The sequence below is a fragment of the Filicampus tigris genome, chromosome 17, assembly GCF_054856515.1.
Source record: "Filicampus tigris isolate MCC_2025a chromosome 17, RoL_Ftig_1.0, whole genome shotgun sequence".
Lineage (NCBI taxonomy): Eukaryota > Metazoa > Chordata > Actinopteri > Syngnathiformes > Syngnathidae > Filicampus > Filicampus tigris.
This window is the reverse complement of record NC_141233.1, coordinates 14,831,678-14,856,582: the sequence shown is the minus strand read 5'-3', so window position 1 is coordinate 14,856,582 and position 24,905 is coordinate 14,831,678. Positions and strand designations below refer to the sequence as shown.

General features: G+C 42.0%; 1 protein-coding gene across 6 annotated transcripts in view; it reads right to left on the bottom strand.

Moving 5' to 3' along the window:
- flrt1a (fibronectin leucine rich transmembrane protein 1a) overlaps positions 1–24,905 on the bottom strand; it is a 55,579-nt gene that overhangs the window by 28,842 nt on the left and 1,832 nt on the right. For 3 of the 6 annotated variants that reach the window (XM_086057056.1, XM_086057061.1, XM_086057060.1), the window contains exon 1: positions 11,760–12,246. The exons of 1 other annotated variant lie outside the window; for it this stretch is intronic. The gene's annotated coding sequence lies outside the window, so the exon portion shown is untranslated. Of the gene's footprint in view, positions 1–11,759; positions 12,247–24,905 lie in introns of those variants that run through there. 2 more of the 6 variants (XM_086057057.1, XM_086057059.1) reach the window with 2 other exon arrangements.

Here is a 24,905-nt window from a genome sequence, read left to right as displayed (position 1 = left end):
TGACAAGGATTGAAAACTGCAGTGAGTCTCAAAGTGCGGTACGCCTTCCCCCACATGAAAGAATCACTAAAGTACAGTTCAGTTGTATTTAACTTTGAAACTCAATACATTTGCATTTAATATTGAAGAGCCGTTTGTTTTCAACATGTAAGGACTTTTTTTTTTTTTATTTGAAATTTATTGTTAGTATTCAAAAGTGGGAATAATGCTACAGTAGCTTATATACGGAATTTACGTAAACATCTTTTTATAACTATGTTCGAAACGGCGCAGGTGAATAAATGAATGACGTTTTGTGTTGTGACTAAAGAAAGTTCTGCTTGATCCCATTGCAAGAGTCTAACGTGAGACACTCGTACCCCAGAAAATCTCTTTGGGGAATCAATAGCTGAGGTTCAGCATGTGAAATACAAATAATTTCTCTTGCACCCGCCCTCCCCCACCACCCTGTTTCCAGATATTCCTTTGGTCTCTGACCCAGAAAGTGCCAACGCTCCTCAAAGTTAGAATTTCTATTTGTAGATTCAGGGCAAATCGATGTATCCGAATGTCAGTGGCGTGAAGAAGTCTGATGTGGCACAACGATTGCAAAATGTCATTCAAACTACATTTATCGGTATTTTTGGGGTTGTACTTGATTTCAGAATTCCTCGCAAGTTTTGCATGGAAAAGCATCACCGACCGCGTTTTTGTGCTCTTTGACCCTGACATCCCACTTTGAGGTCGGAGCTTTGGCCCTGCCGAGTTGTTTCGCGCCTCAAGTCGCATCCCTCGGAATGAGCAACAGCAATTCTTTCGAGCCCAGTGCACCCTTGTGAATAGCTCTACCGGACGAGTACACTAAAATGAACAATTCCATGTTTTGTTCTAGAGCGCCGTGATTTCCATTCCATCGAATATTTCATCAAAAATTCAATAATCAATCAGGTCTTTGGACGAGAAGCTTCAGGCGAATAGTTATTCTTTGCCGTATCCAGACCTCGTGAACAATCGCTTCCACCTTTTCCGACTGTGCCCCAGTGCACAAATCAACGCCTTGCTCGGACGGCGTAGGCGCAAACTTTTTCCACTCCTGCACTCGTAATGTCCGCGTTGCAGTTATTATCCGGAGCTGCGATCACACGAGATGGGTAAAGTGTCACGCTAGCGCATCTCCAGGCCTTGAATGATTCGAGTTCACTTGGTGAAGTCAAGTGTATCGCCATCACCGCAGCCCCATCAACCAGCCTCGTAGCAACATTCATTCGGTCATCATTAGCTTTGCGCCACAAGCCCTTTACAGCAACAAACTAGTGTCGTAACCTTTTACAAAACATTATCATCCCTGGGACACTTTGTCTGTTACGACCGTTGACGCGGAACATGCAACTATGGCAACAACACTCATGATTACTCATTTCCAATGCACGCGCTCATAAAGCATAGAAACATTTTTTTTTTTTTTTTGCAGCTTTGACGTGAGTTCAGCACTATTGTCACACCGCAGGAGGTTTCGCATTCGATGAACACTACAGGTCATCGATAAGTTCAGCCCCTGTCAAAACAAGACCCGGAGTAAAGACAAAAACACCCCGGACTCAATACATTACAGAGCCACTTTTGCTCCGCTGGAATATCGTCAGCAAATTGTGAGAAATGGAAAATCACCAAAAAAAAAACAAAACAAAAAAAAGGCGCTAGTCTCGTCCAACCGTCATTTAAAAAGCCTTTTGCTGTCTTCCAAGACAAAGAACAGCAGACAATATTCACATTCGTAATGCTTTTGCTTTCAAATGAATTAAAACGAGCACCAGTTATTACATTTTTACCGATCAGGCCTCTGACAATGAGTTAATGGGTTCATTGTTGCCGTTCCGAGATAAGGAAGTAATAATGGTGTCTCTGTAAGTGTCTCGTATCTCCAGTTATCAGCGGTCTCTGCAGGCGTCATGGAATATTTTTGCAGTTTACCAGCAAAAGGCCATCACACATATTAAAGTCATCTTCCGCCGCGCACGGCTGCCTTATTTGCCGTGCTGATTACGCAAGTGTTTCTCTCGCGATGTTTTTACATTGATAATCATCCTAAACGGTGGAAGATCAATCTTCATGTATCGGATTTCTAGAGATAGAAATAATGGTGGCAAGGCTCTAGAAGATTGCGCATGTGTGTGCGCGCCATTGAAGAAAAGCAATCTGCATCCGCCTTTTTTTTTTTTTTTTTCTTTCCACCAGCGCTTGTATCGCTTTATTCCACCCAGTTCGAGTGCGAAGCCATGTGTTGTGTCCTTGTCGTTGTTGTTTTTTTTTTTTTTTCCTATTTGTGCCTTTGTGCATTTGAGTGGACATGCCCTCCTTCCGCACTGGAGTAATCCTAGATTACACTTCGATATCGAGTGTGTGCATGTCATTCCCTCTCGTGTTCTTTCCCACTGTGTGTTCCTTTTAATCTCGTGTCCATTTTGGTTGCAATCACTGACCTCTTCGCTTCTGCAAATTGTTGTGAAATTCCTCAATCTCGCTTGCACCAAACAGCAATAAGATCTCGGGTTTTCACTGGTCGTGTGCAGTCAACGTCAACTACGGATCCTGACCCAAATCATTTCCAATTTAGGGTGACAGAATGGAAAGGAAGGCTTTATACTCCTGGGGAGCGCTTGGAGGAAGTGAAAATTATGAAAGCGTAATCATGGTAACACTATTCGCCGGTTTGATTTGCACATATTCAAGACTCATCTTGGCATCTGCCGTGTGCCATCTTGTGAGGAGCTTGAGTTTTTGCACGGGGGTGGGGTGCAGGAAAACACTGTTTGTATAATAGAAGGTGCTGTTTGCATATTGCAGGATCATTACAAGAGCCCTCTTTTTACTGTGTGCTATAAATCCTAAAGCATAAGTCTTTAATAGAGGAGAAGAGAAAAGGGGCTACGTGAGCAAGAAAGCAGTCATAACAGTATTTGCGGTACCTGGCAAAAAGCAACGAAGAGCAACTTTATCAAATCAAGACTACAAGAGAATACACGCCAATCCACCCAAATATTATGACCACTTGGACTATGATTTCTGGCGATACAACAGGGGCGGGGTGGCCATCGGGAATTTCGGGAAGATGTGTGAATTTGCCCGAAAGGCCGAATATCGGCATCGGCCTTTTTTTAAAACTCTGCTGGCCGATGATAAATCAATTCAAAACTGTGGAAATCAAAACAAAGATATGTGAAAGTTTAACATTCCTGAAACTTTTTGTTAGAATTTTATAACAGATGTATATTGTCAAAACATTCTTGAAATAATAATAATAACAAAAGGATAGAGATTATGCAAACCTGAAAGATTGTTCAATAAACATGCTTAAAGACGTTGCAACAAAGTTGAGTAATTTTTTCTTTAGATTTTGAGGCAAATATTTTCCTTTTTACTGAAAATGAATATCGGCTTCAAATATCGGTTATCGGCCTCCTTGACTACGTTACTAATAGTCTGTATCGGTATCGGCCCTGAAAAAAGCATATCGGTCTTTCTCTATCCAACACCACTGCAAAATATTTTTATAAAATACACAGCTGGTCTATATAATAAATACGTTTGTTTGTTTACCAAAACTGTGCATTATAATGTTTGTAAAAGGCTGATTTTGTGATACAGTTCTAGCAGTAGATTATAGTATATCGTGCAAACGGTTATCATGTTATATCTAGACCTATTATCAGTCCTGTGTAGTTTTTAAATAAATTCTTATCCATGCCCCCGCACTTTAACATTTGATTTCACAGCATCTGCCTTGCACACACAATGAGTTTATCAGTTTTACTCCGAACAAAGCTTTGCCATGTTTTAATATCACGAAGTATGCGAGGAATAGCGTGTTCACGTGTTAAAGCCAACCCAAAAAGTACGCGTGTGGGGGGGGGGGGGTGAATTCTCAGCTCCGGCACGCATGAGGCAGTCACGCTCAAGTGTGCATTTTCTCAAGTCACTTGGCAAAAATGTGCACTTGGGTTGGCATGGCCACTGTACCCTACTGGCTGCCAGCTGTCACTCACATAGATGGAAGATAAAGAACAAGGGGAGGGCTGGAAGATGAAGAGAGTGGTGAAGATGCGAGGACACGAGCCCCGAGGCGTCCTCTCGCTCTCGTGCTTTCTCATTTTGTCTTTGACGATAACAAAAAAACATGGCAGCTAGAAGGAGAGAGGTTGACTTCTGAGGGTTTGGGGGTGTGGGGGGGGGGGGGGGGGGGGCAGCAGGATACAATGCCGAAGGAAAAAGGGGAGAAGGAGAGAAAGTAAATAGAATCGTTTCTCATGGTAATGGAAAAATGGGATCGCTAAATACGCGGGTTGTAGCGCAGTTATACAAATGCATGCATTGAAATCACTTCGCCGTGATGGTAACCACACTGAATAATGTGCGTTTCATGCACGCCGCTTTGTTTGCAAAGGACAACAGGTTTACTCAAAGCCTATTAAAGTATTCCTTATAGTACTCGTCCAACTAATTAGGGCAGACATCCCCTCTGTGCAATTAGACGCTCCTCACCCGCCCCAAAAGCAAATTTTAGCTAGCTTTATACCAAACCTGCAATGAATCAAAAGCGCTTTTGCGCTAATTAGGCTAACACGCTTCGTGGCTCATTACGTCAGCTATGACAAAGTGTGCGGGGGGGGGGGGGGGCAGAGGGGGGGGTGTTGGATTTCATCATTTGTGACAAACAATCTCATTGTGGAAACATTAAACTAAAGAAGAGACACTATGAAAACGTCACAATTATTACCAAATTGATGGTGGCGATCAGTATTTCTTGTTCAAAAGAAATCGAAACCCCCAAAAATGACACGCACGCACCTAAAGCACTGTGACTAGTTTTGACTATCAATGATTAATTCAGCAGCTCTACGCACATTTTCAACCCCGCATTGTAAACAGCAGCAACCAAAATGTACTGATGCATGCATGCAGGATCCCAAGACGTGTCAAAGGTTAGCCGTACAGAAATGAAAACTGAGAAATTGATAACTGTACTAAGTGGATAATCTAGCAGGGTACAGCACGTCAGCAAGTTTCCGAGTTTGCTTTTCAGGCGAGACTGGAACACATTAACATCATTTGTGCAGTGAAAAGACAGCAACACGCCAAACCAAAGAAGCATCCATTAGGAAATTCTCTAATCTGTTTACATGCCCTCCCCAGTAGTGACGTCACCACAACCATTTCCAAACAAGGTCTGAGGAGAGCAACAACACCTACCCCGTCCTGTTAGCTGCCGATACTATGACTAATAAAACATAACACGGGACACCTGTGCATTTTATAATCAAACGTAAAGCTACGTTGACAAGGGCCATTTTACTGGCACACTTTTTTTTTTTTTTAATGATGAATTACTGACTGAAATGTACCATCTTAGACGACATTTTCAAAAGGCTACATCAATACTGGACCAATAGTGACGACATCACATTACACAATCACTGTTAATCAGCTGCTCACAGCATTAGCTTTGCAAAAATTCAACATAAAACACACGCAGAATACAGAATTAGAAGAAAACATATATAGACGATTGAATAAAGCTGCATGTTTAAGCCTAAAACCACACAAAGTGGTTATATCAGCATTGCAGCTGATGTGCTCAGGGAAGGACGTGCATATACTGCAAGAGTGAAAGAGGGCAGGGGAGGGAAGGTAGCTGATGTTTGCTCTTTTTTTTTTTTTTTTCTGAAATTGTTCCATTTCTCATCTTTGTTTGTGAGACTCAACTTTAAAAAATCGATCCGATTGCAGGCTCCCAGGCCTGATGTATCGGTGTACGAGGACGTAACAGCGCATAGAACTCTGGGTAGCATCAACCCCGGTAGTCCTCGACCATTTTGGTCAGGCATGTGCATGGATGAGTCTGCATTTCTCTTGGACAAAAATGTTGCGAGGCGCGCTGCTTTCTGCATCGACAGAGGCACGGTGGCAATTTTAGTCCGCAGATGGGAAAATGTGTAGTCGCAATTTGGAAAAGAAAAAAAAAAAAAAAAAAGGATTGTTGAGGGTAATTTGTGGGGATGTTCATGTTTGGCATTAATCTCAGCCATTGAACAGCTTTTGTCTTTCATTTATGAGTAGTGAATGTGTCAAACTAGGTCACAATTTAGCCATTTACATGTTGCTTAATAAAGTACAGACTAGACATGTCATCGGCCACTTCATTAGGTACACCTACATGAAAGAGCAATATTTGGTTTATTATTGTAGTTTGCCAGTGGTAAGTAGCTGCGTTAACAATTATTTTTCCCTGCTTATGCGGCGATGTAATCCATCCATTTTCAATAACATTTGTTGTCCTACATTAAGACAAGGCAGTTTTATTTATATAGCACATTTCATAAGGCAACTCAATGTGCTTCGCACAAGCAAAGACACAACAATTAACGACATTCAGAAGCAATGCGGAGAAAACAAAAGTAGCTTACAATACAAAAAATAAATTAAAAAAAAAAAAAAAAAAACATACATTAGCGACGTGAAAGTGCCCCCCAAAAAATTTCCGGATGGAAACAAGCCACTTAGCAACAGTGATGGTTCCACCAAGCCTCCTAAAAAGTGCACCTTGAAAGTGAATTTTTAATCATGGTCTGACATTGTCTTCTATTGCAAATCAAGCTTTGATGCGATTCAGCGCAACCACTCAGAAGCTGAACCCAATGAGAGGAACTGCATCGCGTGTTCGACGCCTGCACTTGAGATTGTGAGGGTGTTGGACGCAATATTTGCATGGTAACACAGCAAAGCTGAAAAACCGATTGGACAAAAACGAAATGAAACCACAAACGATTGGAAGCTGCATTGCCAAGACACACGCCGCGAAATAAAAACAAAAGACTGTTGGAAATAAATGATTACCATTTCATGTGAGTTATAAACGCAAGTCTGTGCTTCTGACAGTGTTTGGGACTTTGAAGGCCCTGACAGCACGCCACTGGTACAACCAGATTTTTTATTATTCAATAAATATCTCTCTGACTGTCAATCAACACTGAGGAGGCATTTTTTATCTATTTATTTTTTATTTAATGTGACTGGGCTATGTGCCAGAGGTCTGACACTGGGTCTAACCTAAAACAATAGTGACTTCACTATAACGTTCCATCAATGTAGCGTTTTCATGCCGACGTACAATCATTAGATGACTGTTTCCACCATTCTTATTCATTTGCCCAGGAAGGATTTAGGTTTGCTGATAGAGCCACTCCCAATCTGCCAAGTAAATAGCACTCATAAAACTCACATCTGCTGCACAGGATGGCAGCGGGTTTACAATAAATGTCTGAATAAATCGATGAAAGACGGCATTGCCAAGTCGTCTGCAATGAAATATACTAATAGCGTCAAATGTGGAAGAGGATGTGATGCGTTGACTCTCATAGCAATCAAGCAATAGGGGATTTGTCATCAGGAAGAAAACTTGGATTCTTTTTTTTTTTTTTTTTTAATCTATTCAAAGAAACGGTGCTCTTTTGGCTGGAGGTCTGGCTGAACCTGTAGTTCAATACGCTGTTTACCCTGCAAAAGTGCAGCGGATGAATTTGTCACCAAGGTCTAATATGGAGGCTGTCCAGCTCGGCACAGATGCCCGTAGCAAGGGTACCAACATAAACCTCCTTTCCTCTCTCTCTTCCCATCCTCCTCTCCCTCAGACTTGAAAGCAAAGCAGAAGAAAGCAGCGTTTCTGCTCCTGCAAATTGCCCAGGAAGGGCTTTTATTTGAACAGCAAAACCAGTGAATGCGAATGCTATGACAAGCCTCATGACGAAGGAAACATGACAACAAACAATTTTCCGGTAATCAGATCTCAGCTGATAAGGTGCTGCATACTAGGTTTCCGCATCCTTCTGAAAATTAGAGAGCACTTAAGCAAATTAGAGATCATTGTGAAATATTTGTTGGATTTTTTTTTTTTTTTTTTTTTTCCTCCCCGCGCCAGCATAGATGAAAAGTGAGGTCCACAAATGTGTGGACAAAGGAACGAGACATGGACCGCATATGGTCAATTAACTGATTCAAATGTCTACATATTATTGCGGCTTTGAAAATGGCGACACTCTATTAAGAAAAAAAAAAAAAAATCGTAAATAATTAATGCCATATTTTTGAGCAAGCTAGATTGTACAAACGGTCAGTGCCCATCTAAGTCATCCATCCATTTTCCATAGCACTCAGGGAGCTGGAGCCTATCCCAGCTGACTTTGGGTAAAACGCAAACCACGACCTGGACTAGTCACCAGTCAACCACCTGCTATAGACTTACACCGTCCTGCACAAAAGTCACGCGAGTGGACCATTACAGCGCCTGTGACTTTTCTTGTAAGGCACCATAACAGGAACATGACATTTCTATCCACAGACTTCTAGATCGAAACTTAGAGCGACAGAGAGAGAAATATTTATCCATACGTATTTATTTAATCATCATATATCCGTATATGCCCAATATGTTTCGGGGTAACTATAATTAGGGGAACCTGTATAGCATATTATCTCTTATTGGCTCCATTTTAGATTGAAGTATTCCAAACAGGCCATTCATTTTCATTCCAAAAAAAAAAAAAAAAAAAAATACGAGGATGAAGAAAGTATTGATCCATGGATTGTTATCATTTCAAATCCCTGACATCAGCCTTACTAACTATCCATTTTCCCTGGCAACAAAGGACACTTGAGTTGTTACAATGACTGCGTTGTCATGGATAAAATGAGTCTGCTGTTAAGGCTTAAAGGCGGGAAGTTCAGACATTCCCGGCGTGATTAAGAAGCACTGACAGAGGGCAGACACTTTGCAGCTTGGCCGAGCTCAAACTGCATCAGTTCTGTCTGATATAGTAAAGTTGCTTTGAGGCAAGACTGACACTTAGTAAATGTGCAGACGGTATCCGGCACCCTTGTAAGTCTGCTGCTATCTTGTTCCTGTGAAACCTTTAAAGTGCAATTTTCTTGTCCGTTGTGTACAACTATGTCAAACACACTTGTAGGAAATGGACCAGGGTAAAGCGACCTGGGCATCAGTCAAGCGTCAATAAGTGAAATCTCTTCTCACTTTGACTGTTGCATTAACGTCAATGATTTTGAATACAGCTCTTCACAATAGTCTGTAATCTCCAACAGGATGCAAAGATGACGTTTTTTAAAAAAAAAATTTAAACGTAATCTCCAATTGTTCCTTATACATAAACCAATAAAAGAACATGCATAAAAGAATACGTTAAGAAGCGTGAGGAACGCACCGAACCGAACAAATGAGTGAAGTTGGCGTGGTTTGGTTGGACTGTGGAAGTAATCCAAATGAGCAAATCAGGCCCGTCTATAATGGCGACATCATGGTAGACTTTTCACTAACCAAACACGTCTTTGGTTTGGCTACAGTCGACCCCGGCATACTCGCGGTTCGGCACCCGTAGATTTGCACATTATTATTTATTTAATTTTTTTTTACATTTTGGGTATTTCCCCATTTTTTTTACAGAATTTTTTTCTCCGTCCAAAATCACCGTCAGATTTACGACATGCGCAAGGTTATTATAGGGAACAAAGATTCACAAACAGACCATCAGTCTTGCATTCCATGATTATTTCAGGCCAGCTCAAGTCCGTCCGTCGGTGGCGGCGACAGCCCATCGGCGTCAAGAACGTACTTGCATATGCGCAGTACAAGCAGGCTTAAGTTTAAAAAAAAAACAAAAAAACAACAACAGTGTTTTATACCTTTCGATCCCACAGACCGCAATGACATTGTCCCGTAGTTTTTATTTCACCAATCACTACGCTGTGTGTGTCTGTTATTTTTTTTTTTTTGTATGCTTTCAATCTTCAAAAGGTTTGTAATGTCGATAATTGTCAATTAAGTCCGAACTTTAAGTAGACAATGCTGTACAGATGTTCTAAATGTGTTCGCAGAATATGCACAAATTCAAGTATGAAGATGTTGAAGCACACATTGGTACACATCCTCCCACCAACCTAACGATCCTGTTAGCCACTGCTGTTATTGCTAATATTTCTGTGCTACACCGCAGAATTAAAAATTAAGACCACATCTTGCCGGAGTTTCGGCCCGGTCGAGCAGATCCGTAGCAGAGTTAGCTTGCTTTGTTCACACGTGTCTAACTGCACCTCACCAACGGAGGGAATGAACTTACGTTGGATGAAAACGAAAGCATTGCAATTTGACAAACCCATCGAGTGTCTCCGGAACAGCAGGAGTGAACGAACCTTGAGCCACGACGGAGTTGATATCAACGCTGTCTTTTAGCCTGCTACCAACACAAATGCACCGCAATGGATTTTCATGTTGTGAACAGTTCAACCTTGGCGGAGGTTTTCGCTCGACTGAGTGTTGTTTTAGTAATGAGATGCAAAGACAAGACTGACTAATGACCAGGCATCTTTGTGTCTGAGCTCCTCATACGATTGCAAATTTCAATTGCTTGCATATCTATTGATGTATGAATAAAGCATGCAAATCAATTCAGCAGCACTCTGCAGCACGGCAGGCGAGGTGCGACCGAGGATTTTTTTTTTTTTTTTAAGATCCCACTAATCAAGGCTGCTCTCCGTGACTGCCAGGCGTCGGCCTCAGTCCTTTAACAAGCAAGGGTTGCCCATCCGAGAATATCTCATCCAACTTTCACAAGATGGTCTCCTTCGGAGACGCCATCTGTTTGTCTAACAGCCGTTCGCTATGTATGTGCACGCAGGTTGGGTCAAGTTTTTGCAGAAAGCTCCCTTCCATCTACTTCAGTCCTTTATTCACACACAAATATTTGGTATTAGTATTTATTTATTTTTTTTTAATTGGAAGTTGCCAAGTCAGTCGTAATATAGACATTTCTGTGGTCATGATGACACCGTAATAATTAGTTGGATTGATCTGATTTAATCTATCCATACATGTGCTGCAATTAATCCATCAAACTCTAATTACAATTTATGCGTTGATTACAACAAAAGGCAAAATGCGCGCAAACAAACATAGGAAACAACCCAGTAGGAAACAGACTTTTCCTATTGGGTGCTTTTTTTTTTTTTTTTTTTTTTTTTTTGATGATTCAGCAAGCCCAAAGCCCCTCCCTGTTGATGTGATTGACAATCTTTGTTGATTTCATCCGTCAGCGTCATAAAAATCGGACAGTTTTACCATCTTAATGACAAGTTAATGGTGAGAGGGAGCGGGGCGCTGCTGCAGGGCTGATTTATGCACTACATGTATTTCTGCTCACGTCCATCACAGCAATCGAATGGGTACCTGGTGTTGGGGGCGTGGCTTTTAAGGGGATGCATGAACCAGAACCCATGTGACCAACTGTGTTAGAATTTATATCTTATACCAGTCACAGGTTGGCAGTTTTTTTTTTTTTTTAGTCGATATCTAACTTTCCTTCACCAAATAGGCTGCGCTCATATGTCAACTTATATTTGGATGATTCCGTGTAATGCATCTTGCCTGTTTTTTTAAATGAACGTATATATATCCAAGAACGTGCAGGCCTATTCTGATCACACAACTGGTCAACCCCGCCAGCTAAACCTGCACCCTCAATCAAGTGGTCTGGCGCAAGCAAAAAGAGTCGACTGGATTGTTTGGCTTTCCCCCCCCCACCACAAAACAAAAGGTTACAAATAGTGTACTGATGCCTGCTTGTAATGCACAAAAAAAAAAAAAAATGTGCGCATTTGGTAAAATGGAATGACGAACACAATATTGGCAGCGCACGCGCATCAATCAAGTTATCTCCTACCGGAGGGATGAAGGCGAGGATGCCGTCGCTCTCTTTCTGTCTCGGGTGCAAAGACGCTCGCGACACGGGTCCCTCGCGGTGCTCCCGAGCCAGGTGTGACCGCAAGCTCGGCTAGTTGTATTCCCATATGTTGTCGCCGGCTCGATTAGGAATGCTCCGGTGGATCGGTCACCGGCTGGTCCGCGTGATCGTGAGCTGCCAGCTTCTCGTGTGTGGCAGCGACGCTCCCTCCGCCCCTGAATCTCCTCGATGCGGCACTGGACTGCCTACATACTCATAAAAAAAAATAAATAAATAAAAAACGTGCACTGGCCAACTTATTATGGCAATTAGTCGCCGCCGTGCTCGCTCACGCGCGCAAGCCCTTTGTGGGGTTGCAGGAAATATGCTGGCGCTCTATTGTCACCGGGGAGAGGTGAGGATGCAGCCCGAGAGACGCAGAAACGTGCTTTATTTCTCTCAGAGAGAAGAGGCAGACTGAAGCGTAAAGGATGGAGAGGATTAACGGCGAAAGAGGCACACAGCTCGCTCGCTCTCTCTCTCTCTCTCTCCCTCTCCCTCTCCCTCTCCCTCTCTCTCTCGCTCGCTCGCTCCCCTCTCCCTCCTCTTTTTCTGTGCCTAGACACATGCGACTTTGTGAATGAATCGGAATCACATCACTCTACGGAATTTGCATCGATTCCACAAAAGCAGCTGCATTGTTCAGCGGTTGTGCTTTAATTTAATCATTGCACATTTCCCCAAATTGGCTGCACATCTGCCAGTCTCCCGAGTGATGTGGACCACTGCTCACTGAAGGAGGGACCGACCGGGCAGAGTGAGGGGGTGCGCAGTACAATCCCCACTGGATGGAGCTCAGACGTGACGGCTCGCATGATCAAAACAAAACCTGTCATCTTGAGAGCTTGATACGAATCGGCTTGTGTGATTATATCGCTGACACGCCTTTTCCAACTCATGTGATCGTTTTTTTTTTTGTTTTTGCTCTATTGTTCTGGGAGAAGAAAAAAAAAAAAAAAAAAAAATCATGCTTCTCATTTGGGGAGAAAATCCGGCACAAAAGATATAAGTGTTAGCAAAGATCAGAATGCTCCTCAAAGCACAATGCAGAGCACCAGCGTATACTATCAATGATTCAGCAGCTCTAAAAAATGAAAATGGAGCTACTCTTGTGCTGGTGGCGCATCTGTCAAGTATATACCTCTGTGTATGAGAGAGAGCAATGCGATGGGACGTTAGAGTACGCTAGCGTAACGACGACAATAACATTAGCCGTGTGAGCAGCCGATTTGACTATTTGCGCTGAGTCACGGGGAAGATGGAGCTTGATACAAAAGTGTGAACCAAAACAAAGTTGGATGGCGCACTGAATCGTCATCAACTGGTAGTCCGAGAGAGCGACTTTCGCACAAGACGGTTAGCGCAATGTCTTAAAAATGTTAAGATGGGTTGCTTGTGTTCAGGGGCGCCGCCAGGGATTCAGGGCTCCGTGGAAAAGAAAAAAAGAAAAATCCCACAAATAGAAAATAGTCTATGGGCCCTTATAATCATCATCATTTTTCTCCCCTAACACCGCCCCTGCTCGTGTTTTTCTTTATGAATCACTTTGTAGCTTGTGCGATTTTGTGGCCTCGCGCAAATGTGCGAACTAAATGTGGCGCTAGAGACACGACATAGGGGCTGCTTTACATCAGATGATGATGACGGTGGAGCACCAGTCACATGCTGGGAAAACTACAGCACTCTCTTGCTGTCAAATACGTTTTTTTTTCCCCCTCCCCAATTTCTCTTCCAACAGCAATAAACTATCAATTTTTCCCAACCTCTGTTGAGCCAAGGCACATCATTTACATTAAAAACATCTCGCGACACCACCAAACAAAAATGACGCAATACTGACAACAAATTCCGTTTGTTGCACACTGGTTGTAAAAATTCACTACAAAAACCTCGCAACTTATTTATAGCGCTAGCAAACTCGCAGGCGCAGCAAAAGCATCTGAATTACAAGTTGTTGTTTTTTTTTTTTTTATCAACTTGATATTTTTTGTAAGATCACTTGAGTTCACAGGGCTTAATAATTCCCATAGGGTCCGCAATAAGAATACGAATAAGAATAAATAGAATAACAAACAACAACAGTCGACAACAAAATGCTTACCCCTCGATGACTTTATTGTTTTGCCTTATAAAAAGGACTGATGCTTTAGTTTTGTTGCGTTGGCAGATGTCCTAAACTCCTTTCCTTGATCCTTTAGCAATCGATTTGATGTCAGTCCATGAGCCATTGTGGCGGTAAATATAATTTATCATCAACAAATTGGAGTTAGACCTCCAAGTGGCCTCCTGAGTGTTATTTGACTGCATTTGGGGCCGGCTTCTTAAAGCGGAAGTCAAGCCAAACATTTTTTTTTTTTTTCAAGAATATGTTCCCAGCAGGCCCACTAGTTGAAACGCGGCATTCTGATTAATTTTGCGTTTGTGGAATATAAATTAAGCAGCAAAATGCACTCGTTTTTAGCCCTCTGTGGGGGCGGCCATTTTGTCTTCTGTCGACTGAAAATGACATCACAACTGCTCACGGCGACCAATCGCGGCTGACCTGTTTTCTGAATCTGAGCCGCGATTGGTCGTTGTGATGTCATTTTCAGTCGACAGAAGGCAAAATGGCCACCCCCCCCCAGCGATGGCTAAAAACGAGTGGATTAACACTTATTCCACAAACGCAATATTTATCAGAATGCTCTGTTTCAACTAGTGGGCTTGCAAAGAACATATTATTGAAAAGAAAAAAAAATAATGTTTGCGTTGACTTCCACTTTAAAGCTTCGAACGTGTCCGACAACGAGAGCAGAAGCATGTTGTTTGCAGGACGGCAAGTATCAGGAACAAAGGGTTCAAAGTCACCTTCCCCCCCCCCCAATTGTGGAAGAGAGCTCAGCATGCAGGACCCGGAAAAGGAGCGAGTGTAATATCTGACCGCCCATGTGACATTTAGTTCATTATTCTCTTCCCTACTGTCACCAGTCTCCGTCTATGCTGCTTTTCCCTTCTTATCTCCCCTCCCTCCATGCCGACTCAGTGGGAGTAGGAGTGTAATTATGCAGTCAGACAGTGTTACAGTGTTTACAGACGCAAAAGTGCTTTAATTTATTCCAACTGTTAGCAGTAATTCCCCGCTTTAATTTATAGCTCGTCCTCCCGTTGGGTAAATGGGAGACGCAGATAGTGGGAGCGGGGGGGGGGGGGGGGGGGGAGCGCATGGATGTTATTTACAGAGCAGAGTTCAAAGCATCATTGATGGTGTAGTAGTAGTACATTGGCCTGACTTTTGTGGGTTTGGTTCCCACTCAGCGGCAGTGCGAATGTACGCTCAGTATATGTCGGGTTATCTGACTCTATATGTGTGACTGACTGACGACCAACCCAGGGTGGGGTCTGACTATTCCGCTCTCCACGAGCCTGAACAAAATACGTCGTAAAGAAAATGGATACATGGCATGGCGTTCAAGTGGAAGTCAACCCAAACATTTTTTTTTTCCAAGAATAGGTTCTATGCAAACCCACTCGTTCAAACACGGCATACTGATTTAATATTGAGTTGAAGCAGCAAAATCCACCCGTTTTTAGCCATCTCCAGAGGCGGCCATTTTGTCTCTTGTGCCGGCTAAAAACGCCATCACAGATGCTCAGGGCTCAGATGGCGACAACAAAACAGGTTAGCCGTGATTGGTCGTTACCTGAGCAGTTGTGATGTCACTTTCAGTCGACAGAAGTGACAAAATGGCCGCCCCCAGAGACGGATAAAAACTGGTGGATTAACCCTTATTCCACAAACGCAATATTTCTCAGAATGCCTTGTTTCAGCAGGCCTGCATAGACATACTCTTGAAAAAAAAATGCTTGGGTTGACTTCCCTTTAAACGTAACCTACACAGGAAGAATGTCACTGATTTTCCAGCATGTCCTTCCTCGCCGCGCATTGGTTCTGTATTTTCATGGAAAGGAGTTTATGAATGTAAAAAATGTCTTCAATAGCTTTGTTGCCCTTCATGTAATTGTTATGAGCAAGTCCTATGCCCAAACTGATGTCTTACTATGACTTTTATGACGGAGGCGTTAAACCATGCCTGCAGAATCATGCCAAGAAATGAAAATTTGTCATTACTGTCGGATAATTAACACTTCGAGGCACCACTCGCTCAACAATTCACAAAATAAAATGACTCAACGTGAAGTGTACATTTACTGCTGTGTTTTTTTTTTTTTTACACTTTAAAGCCCCTCCAAAACTGTGCACGCTGGTGGGAAAACTGGCATCAATAACCTCCATAGAGCCCATTCACAACCGCTACATTGGTTCTTATTGACATTTTAGAAACCAGAAGGAGGTGAGACACAATACCTTAATGAGGGGGCTAAAACACTTACGTCAAGATAGCCAAGAAAAACAACCCACTGAGCTTCAGGCTCGTAGGCAGGCCTTCACACAGCGTGAGAGTACACTATTGATATTTGAAAAAGGAACACGGCAGACGAGTTCACGTCCAATTGAAAACATAACTAACAAAAAATGTCAGCTTGAGCCTGTGCAATGATTACGACCCAGTAAATGCGGGTTGGTTGCAAACCAAGCAAATGTAATCTCCTCGACTCTCTTAACTGTATTTGTCATCATCGTGCACACAAGGGGGAAAAAAAAAAAACGCCATCCTACGGCGCATGAGCGTGAATAGGACATCATAATATTGATGATGATTTCAATGGGTTAATAAAGCAGCAGCATATCGGCGCATTCCCCAGATGGCATGAAAATAAGCTCCCCGGTGTCGGTGAGCAGAATTAGAATCCCGCCAGATCTTAATTGACCATTTAGTAAGTGGTAGCCCATAATCTTCCAGTCATGCCATTAAATGAGTCAGTCGGCGAGCATGTCGATGACCAATAGCAAAAAAATAAAATTGAATAAAAATAGTGAATAGTAGGCCTGGACACCTCCCAAGTAATGTTTGTAATTTCATATATTTAAGATCCTGTAAAGTGAAATCTGAGATTTGGTTCGAAATAAATGGTCCCTGTTTAAAGATAATTACTGAAAAAAATGTGCAATAACTGACAACAATGTTGAACTGAATTGAGGAGATTTCACTTTTCCTGATTTCTTTATTACAAGGCACTAATCATATAAATATGGGGCGTCCAACTCCTTTTCGTCATGGACCACATTCAAGTTAAGGTTTCCCCAAGAGGGCTGTGAAAACCACATAAATGTCCAATCACCTCATCATATATATCCATTCAAAAAAAAAAAAAAAGAAAGAATGAAAATATTAATTATATTAAGTTTAATAGCACTTCAGTTCTGATGGCTGTATCTGCAATGACGGCACAAACAATTCTGCCATTTCACAGCAATTTGTTTTTGTTGTGATTTTCACTTTTGATATTGGATCGTTACAGCCCGAGGCGAAACGATTAATGAGCCTCAATATAGTGTGGGAACACTGTACAGTTTATTTGCTTTCTCCCCGGACTCAGTCCTTACACAACGTGCTGATTTGGCACAATCGTAACCACTACATAACTACTATACTATAAAAGTTAGCTTCTACGATCTTCCTTATCGCCGCTTCGTTCTTCTTTATGTAGCATACGGTACCCTCTTTCATGGCGGCGATAGTGCAGCATAACCACTTCTTTGTTCACGACCATGAGCTTTAACTTCTCCTGGAGCTTCATAACCTTCTCCAGGTGCTTGGGCTGTTAGCCAGAAGCCTTAAAAGAGGCAGGGCGTTTGAGTGGCATTTTAGAGCATCATCAAAAAGAGCACAAAAATATGCAGATAAGTGAGAAAAGGTGTATTTTACTCATGCGCCACAGAAAAATTCACAGCTAGGTGAGTTTGCAATTCAGTGAGCGTAATAGTTCTAAAAAAAAAAAAAAAAAAAAAAAAAAAAAAGCGAATGGGTCGACAAAAATAACAGCTCTTCCCAAATGGTGCATTAGCAATCGGCTATTTTCAGTATTGCTAACGACCAATTACTAGGATTCGCTGCTAAATAACATTGCTTTGATGTCCCATAATTAGCTTTCTGACGGAGACACTGGTGCTGACAACTGTGCTGACCCTGAACGTTAAGAAACAATTAACAGGGTTCGTTTAGTTGACATCATGTTAGGCAGTTATAAAAAAAAAAAAAAAAAAAACGGAGACTTTGTGCCTTACAAATAATTACTTGCATCAGTTGAGGCTGTTGTCATTTTGTCTAATTGTGATTCACCATCTTGGCGATGAAGTGCTGCCTCTACGAGTGAAAATACAAATGATGCGTTTACGTTTCTCAGGGCGCTCGTCTTTCTCTTCGGACTCTTAGCTGGTTGAGAAGACGCAGCTCTATCCCCTGTTGTCATGGTAACGAAAGGCAGCTTCTTTATTGGACCAGTTGTAGGGGGGCAGGGTGAGCAGGGTTTTATTTACATAAAATAGGACCTCCAATCCCAATAAATACATTTCCTTTATACTTTAACCACTAACAACTACAGTATACATAATGAATAATTTCACCAGTCCAAAAGCAAATATTGATCTTTGGTGATGCGTAAAAATATATATTTTTTTGGGGCTAGGATATTCTGAAAGCCAACTCCAATTTTAGCTGTGTGAACGTGTGTGAGGCTATTAAATAAGATTTGCTCACGGTTACAGTTATTTCCAGCAATAATCATTTAGTCATGCTCTGTGGTTGCTGTGGTTGTGGCATGTATATATAAAAAAAAAAAAAAAAAGACAAATGGGCTGAGCTTCATTTTGCATCAAGACGTTGGTCCCATAGGAAAGATTATTACGTCATAAAATGATGAGATTCAGCGTGGCAATGTTGTGATTCATATGCTATTGACTCCTCAATCAGCAGATCTCAAAGGCATCAGGGAGATAACAGTCTCACCTGGTGCTCAAATGTAATAAACATACAAAATGCATTTTGTATGAGCATGTCCCCCCCCCCCCCCCCCCCCCCCCCAAACACAATGCTTCCTGCTGCTTGAATGAGATGGCATAAAATAACCTCCCTGCGATGGGGAATAGCCGAACAGGACAAAGTGCGGCTGATTTTTATTCATTCCGGCGCAGCATCTTCGCCTCATTGAACTCAAACGCTTTGCCCATCCGGGTCATGCGAGTCACCTAGAAGGTGGTGTCAAATGACAATATTAAATGTTATGCCGAGTCGTCGCTGGGCAGAGAGGTCAAGAGTTGCATGCTGCATGAATAATTAAGATGCTGAGCGTATTTTAGATTCAATTATTGGTCTTGAAATCCAGGAAAATGTTAATAATTAATTACAATGAGCCTCGCAAAAAAAATCAATCGGAGCATAATTATTGTACAGTAAGGCTATACTTTAGGGGTAATACCTTTTTGTTATGTCGAGCGGAAAACTATGCCGGGACTATTTCACAGAAATTTCTCAAGGGCTTGTGTATGCGATGATTTAGCTTGCAGTGTGTGACCTCATTTTTGAAACTGTTTTGAAGCACATTTCTAAAGTCAGTTTTCCTGTCAAGCCTCGAAATAAAGCGTCACTCCAGTTGGCGTCACTTCAGTTCATCAATAATGTACAAAGAAGTTCATCGCATACGTGCACGTGTTTGTTTAATTCATGCAGGGTAATAAAAAGGTGTCAAACCGTCACGGAGGAGAGTAAAGAGTTTGAATTGTCATTTTCGACTTCTCTCCCTGTTGCCTATTCATGGAATCAACAAAGCGTTTAACCCAACCACAATGGGTAGTGGTCCATTACAGCGCGATAACATTCATCTGATTCATTCACACTACACTGAGCAGAGCGGGATCGCTCAACTACAGCCGCGGCAGCTGTCAAATTCGACTGGAATGGCCTGCTATTGCCAATAAGTTATGCTCAGCACATTTTGTTTGTCCTTGTGGGTCGTTTGATCCTATTTATTAACGTGATGCATGCCTTTGAATTGTGCTACGAATTTCTTTTTTTTTTTTTAAAAAAGAGCAATGGAAGCGTCAGGCCCTTGAATAATCTTTCGCAATCCAATGGAGGATCTGTATGAAAAAAGAAATCGTATTTGCGGACACGGCGGCACGTATTTTGATCGAAACCGTCAGCAAGGTGTTCATTTACCACTGTTTATTCTTTTGGTTCACTATTGTAGAACTGCACTGCATCAGACTGAGGGCTGTTTGTAGTATTTTCACGGGGTTGTAAATAACGATGTTGCAGTGCACAACGTAATCAATGTATCAATACACGTTACATAGGGATGTAACGATTAATCGAAAATCGACTTAAAATCAATTCGCCCCGATGAATCAATTAATCGATTTGATTAATCGAAAATCGAGTTGATTAAATCCATCTAGAAAATGATGTCCTGAAACGTCTTTTTTCATTCCAGATGCATAGCACATTTTGAATGTGTAGATCAAATGATGCTTTGGCGCCAAACATCAAGCATGGTAGCAATTTCTTTTTTTTAAATCCAATCGCAAACCGGGAACTGAAAATCAAATCGAAGTTTGAGTGAATCGTTACATCATTGGCTATGAACGCTACGACTGTCTAATGGAACTTATTCTTTGCCTTGTGCTGTCACACGGCAAGCACCCATGAAAATATTTTTTCATTGCGTCATGCAAGGGACAGTGGTTTGTGCATTTTGAGAAGAGAATGTCAGACACCTTTTGTGAAGACACCAGTTAAATCTTTTAAATTGTGACATCTTTCCAGTACAACCGTCGGCATTTTAAGCCAGAATACCAACAATAAGAAAAATGCACAGTGTCAACAGCACACTGCCTTAATCGAGGTGTTATTCTAAGCATTAAGCTTCATCCTCCACAACCGCCGAAGACGTGTTAATCAAAATATCCTTTTTGGCGATTCCAATTAAGGGTGTGATTTTCCACATCGCCGAGCCGACTTAGTCAATCTCACGACATACGGCAGAGTAATATTACCGAGGCATTGCTGAGAGATCAAAATCAGCACATATTGCTTGCGCAGGAGTGGAGACTTTCTTTTGCTCCTCATAGATCACCCGTAGTGTCCTCACAGCCAGCCAAAACAAAGAAGTGAGTGCAGTGGCACAATCAAACTCACATTTCTCTTCCTAAATGGCAAAAGCTTTTAGAGGGACACACAAGGAAAATGATTTGTGAGGGTTTTTTTTTTTCAAAAGCTTGTTTGTTTAGTTGCTTGTTTCCATGCCTGGTTAAAACTTGTCTGCTTCTTGTCTTGGCTAGCGACCAGTCCAAGGCATCCGCTCGCCAAAAGTCAGCTGGGATAGGCTCTAGCTCGCCTGCGAGCCTAATCGAGGACGAGGAGGGCTACTGTCGAAAATGACCGAAAGTCGATAGATAACACACCATCCAGCCACAACGTGAAGTAGCACAGAAAACAATGGTCGTTTTTTGATAGCTGCAGACACCGACGTTTTTAGTATTCGTCCAGCTACACAAAGGGAGCAAGATAACAACGCCTTCCAGTAATATGCGCCGTTTCTCAGTCACAATAATACTCAAAGAAATTAATTCAACAAAACTAGTCAAATGTTTACCTCATATATCATTACTCATGTGTTCAACTGTTTTATTTACACAAGATTTTTTTTTTTTTGCATTATTGAAAACCCATCTTGGCTGTGTGTTTTGCTTATTTGGACATCAGGAAAGTAGTACATTAGACGTATATGAGACTCGGATATCTTCACACACAGCGCTGATAATTCTTTTAATGCTTTAGTCCCGTGAGTTCTGTTTCCCTTTTAATACAACAAAGTGTTGCTTTGCTATAGATGCCTGTATCGCCCTGCTCATTTCAGGAACAGTTACACAAGAGTGCAAAACTATTCAACTGCAAGAACTGGAACATGAAATGAACAGTGAAGCAATACGCAGAGTAACTAAATTAATAATAAAGCCACCGCAGCACACAATTCTTCCCTTAGTGTGTAAACTCACAACTATTCACCTCACACCCTCGGCGTCTTTCCTCCCTGAGCATGTGCACACATGCACATAAATACATTTACATATTCACACATACTTTGGCTCGATCCTCCTGCAGTATGCGAAGCATCTAATTAGAACGCTCCACTATTTTGCACAGGGGCAAGAATGCATTCCAGGGCTCCTTCAGCCCTTTGCCGTCTTCAGCACATCCGAGGCGAGGCCCGAGCGATGGCTGCGGGCGCTCCGATAGCCGCCGTATACATTAGCGTCAGCTAAAGAGCAGTTTAGAGACTCTTAATAAGAGCAGTGCACCACTCCACAATAGAGATATTGTGTTTTTTTTGCCTGAAACGCCGTTTGTGTGTGCGCCGAGCGTCAGTCTTGCGTGCGCCTGTAAATGCACTCATGCATTTCAAGGGCTTGACCCAGATCACAGGGAGACATAATAACGAATGACAGGTTGTCCTTTTGAAAGCCGTATGTCCTAAAAGGCAGACTGGCCATTCCCTGCCTCCATATCCAATACCCCGATGGAGTAAGTCCAGTACACCAACACTTCCCTTGAAATTCCATCTCGTGCCTGTTTGAATCCACTCCGTGCTTACTAACGGCTCATAGCGCTACTCATTAAAGCTCCCTCTGTGAGCAAGATATTCAAACCTCAAAAGAGAGTGTTTTCATGGCTGTTCAACTCCATTAAAAGCAACAGTCTGAATGTGTCGCGCTTCATTTTCCTACTAGTTAACATCTCTTTTTCTGTCGTTGCTGAAAACGTTCACTTTCAAGCTAACTGCTATGTAATTGCTAGCTTAAGAGCTCTTAGCAGGCAATGTGACTTGCGAGCTTTGTGAGGCGGTTCATTTACAAAGTTAGGGATGGGCATTTGCTTACATTCCTTCAACTGACAATATATTAGTTCATTGTATGTTTCAACTATTACTTTCAAAAGGGACTGAATAGTTGCCAGTGTTGTACTCAGCAGAATAATACCAAAGTCTTGTTGACGTAGCTAGCCAATGTCATGATGTTCTTTAGACCAGTGTTTTTCAAACTTTTTTGAGTCAAGGCACATTTATTTCATTGGAAAAAACCCGCGGCACCCCACCAGCTGAAATTGTGAAAAAAACAAAAAAAAAGCGCTTATTTTAACAATATAAGTGTTATATTAGCATTAGCATTTTTTAACATTGAAGAATGACGTTATATTATAACGTCTTGAATAGGAAGTAAATAGACACAAAGAAAAAAGTATTTTATAATGTTTCATATTAATACTTAGTGTGGAACATGGGCCTGTTTGGATAAACATGCGTCACTAATTCGCTTGTCTCCAAACAAAGACAATTAGCTACCTGCTGCTACCTGCTGGTATGGAAGAGTACTACAATGTGGTAAAGACAGGCGCTAGACGGCACAGGCACACAAATTCGAGAATTTCCCGCACAGAGTTTGAAAAACGCGGCTTTAGACTACCGTCTCGTTCAATTTATCCATCATTATGCCCATCGCAACTATAACTATCACACTTCACCGCTGTTGTAAATTTAGCTCACTCTAAATATAGCTCAATGTCAAATTAAACACAATTTGTATAGCGTGCGCAAGCCTCCATAGATTACATGTATCCATTATACATGGCAACGTGTGCGCGTGTCATTAAAGATGCATCCGAGAAGCTAATCCCAAAGACTTTAGCGGCACTCTTCGGCAAACAAAGATCATGTTTTATTCACAGTATGTCATGTTGTGACACGGCGCACTGTTTCCACAAATTCCACTGCTTGGAGTTATTCCAAGCTAATGGGCCTGAAGTCATCCTTGAGTGGTGTCATGTGAAGGACACACGAGCCATGTGGAGTGGAAGTGATAGTACATCCAAGTTTGAACATTGCACGTTTCATACATTCGTGATGTGCTCTCTAGAGAAGCAGCTCCAACAGTATGGGACAACATTTTTTTTTTTTTTTTTTTTCATCAAGCGAAATGGTGGCAAAAACAATTCTGCCGGGTGTCAAACACTTGAGATGATCAGTGAAATTATTAAAAGGTATTTCTATTACGCCTCCATTATTTATGTTTTGAGCATCAAGGATATGTTGCTGAGGGTGCATTTACTGCCTTGTACTAATCCATGTTGTTGTCCACTGCTACAGAATAATCTATGCTACATGATCGTTAGTATTCATCTCGCCCCATGATCTAGTGAAGTCTGTAAGGCTTCTCGCAGCTTCCTGAAGCGTTTAACCTTGTCAGAGATACGCTGGATCTATTAAGACTTCTTGAAAGGGTTGAGAGTTACAGGCTCATTTAGAATGGCCTCTATTTTTCATAAACTGCTCACGGCCCAGCGAGATCCGATAGCAAGGACGTGCACCTAACAGTGCCAGAGAGAGATGTCTTAAAATTTAGATTAGAAAAAGAAAAAGCAATCATTCCGCCCTCCTTTGCATTGCGATGTGCATATTTTTTTATTCTACGTGGGAGAGCTTTTCTTTTTAAAGGCAATGTCATAATTCTTTCAAGGTTTGCCTCGCCAAGGCACACCGACGGATGCGACCAAAGGCAGCGAACGGTGAGTCTGTTTCAGACAATGAATGGGCCAATCATTACAAACAGTTTCTCCAGTTAATTCTCAAAATCGGTTTCTTTCTTGACAATCACGCCTTGTGGTTATGTTTTCACAAAAATAATACTGTACAGTATATGTGGAAATGCCGTTTCCTGATTAAAAACTCCAAGGGGTAGCAGTGTTTTTCCCTTACTGCGCATCAGTAATGTGTGTCAGGGAGTCACCAACTGTTATTGGTTCACAATTGCTCAGTGCGGTCACATTTGGTCGAGATGCTCGGTGCGTGTGGCCTAAAAGCACCTCTACTTTTAATACACTGGAGTCATCATGTTTACTTGGCGCATAACATCTTAACCTGCCCACTGGATGTAACAGGAAAAAAAAAAAAAAGTGGCTCGTTCAAGTGGACCACTGACTAAAAACTGGCCTGTTAGGCTTGCGGCGAATGGAGTGACATTTTCAAATGCGATTGAACAGGGTAATTGCGGGGGGGGGGAAAAAAAAATTGGGCATGTAAAACCGGCACGCCGGGTGATTAGATTGACCCTCGCACCCATGACCCACTAAAAAAACTGATCAGGAAGCGAGCATT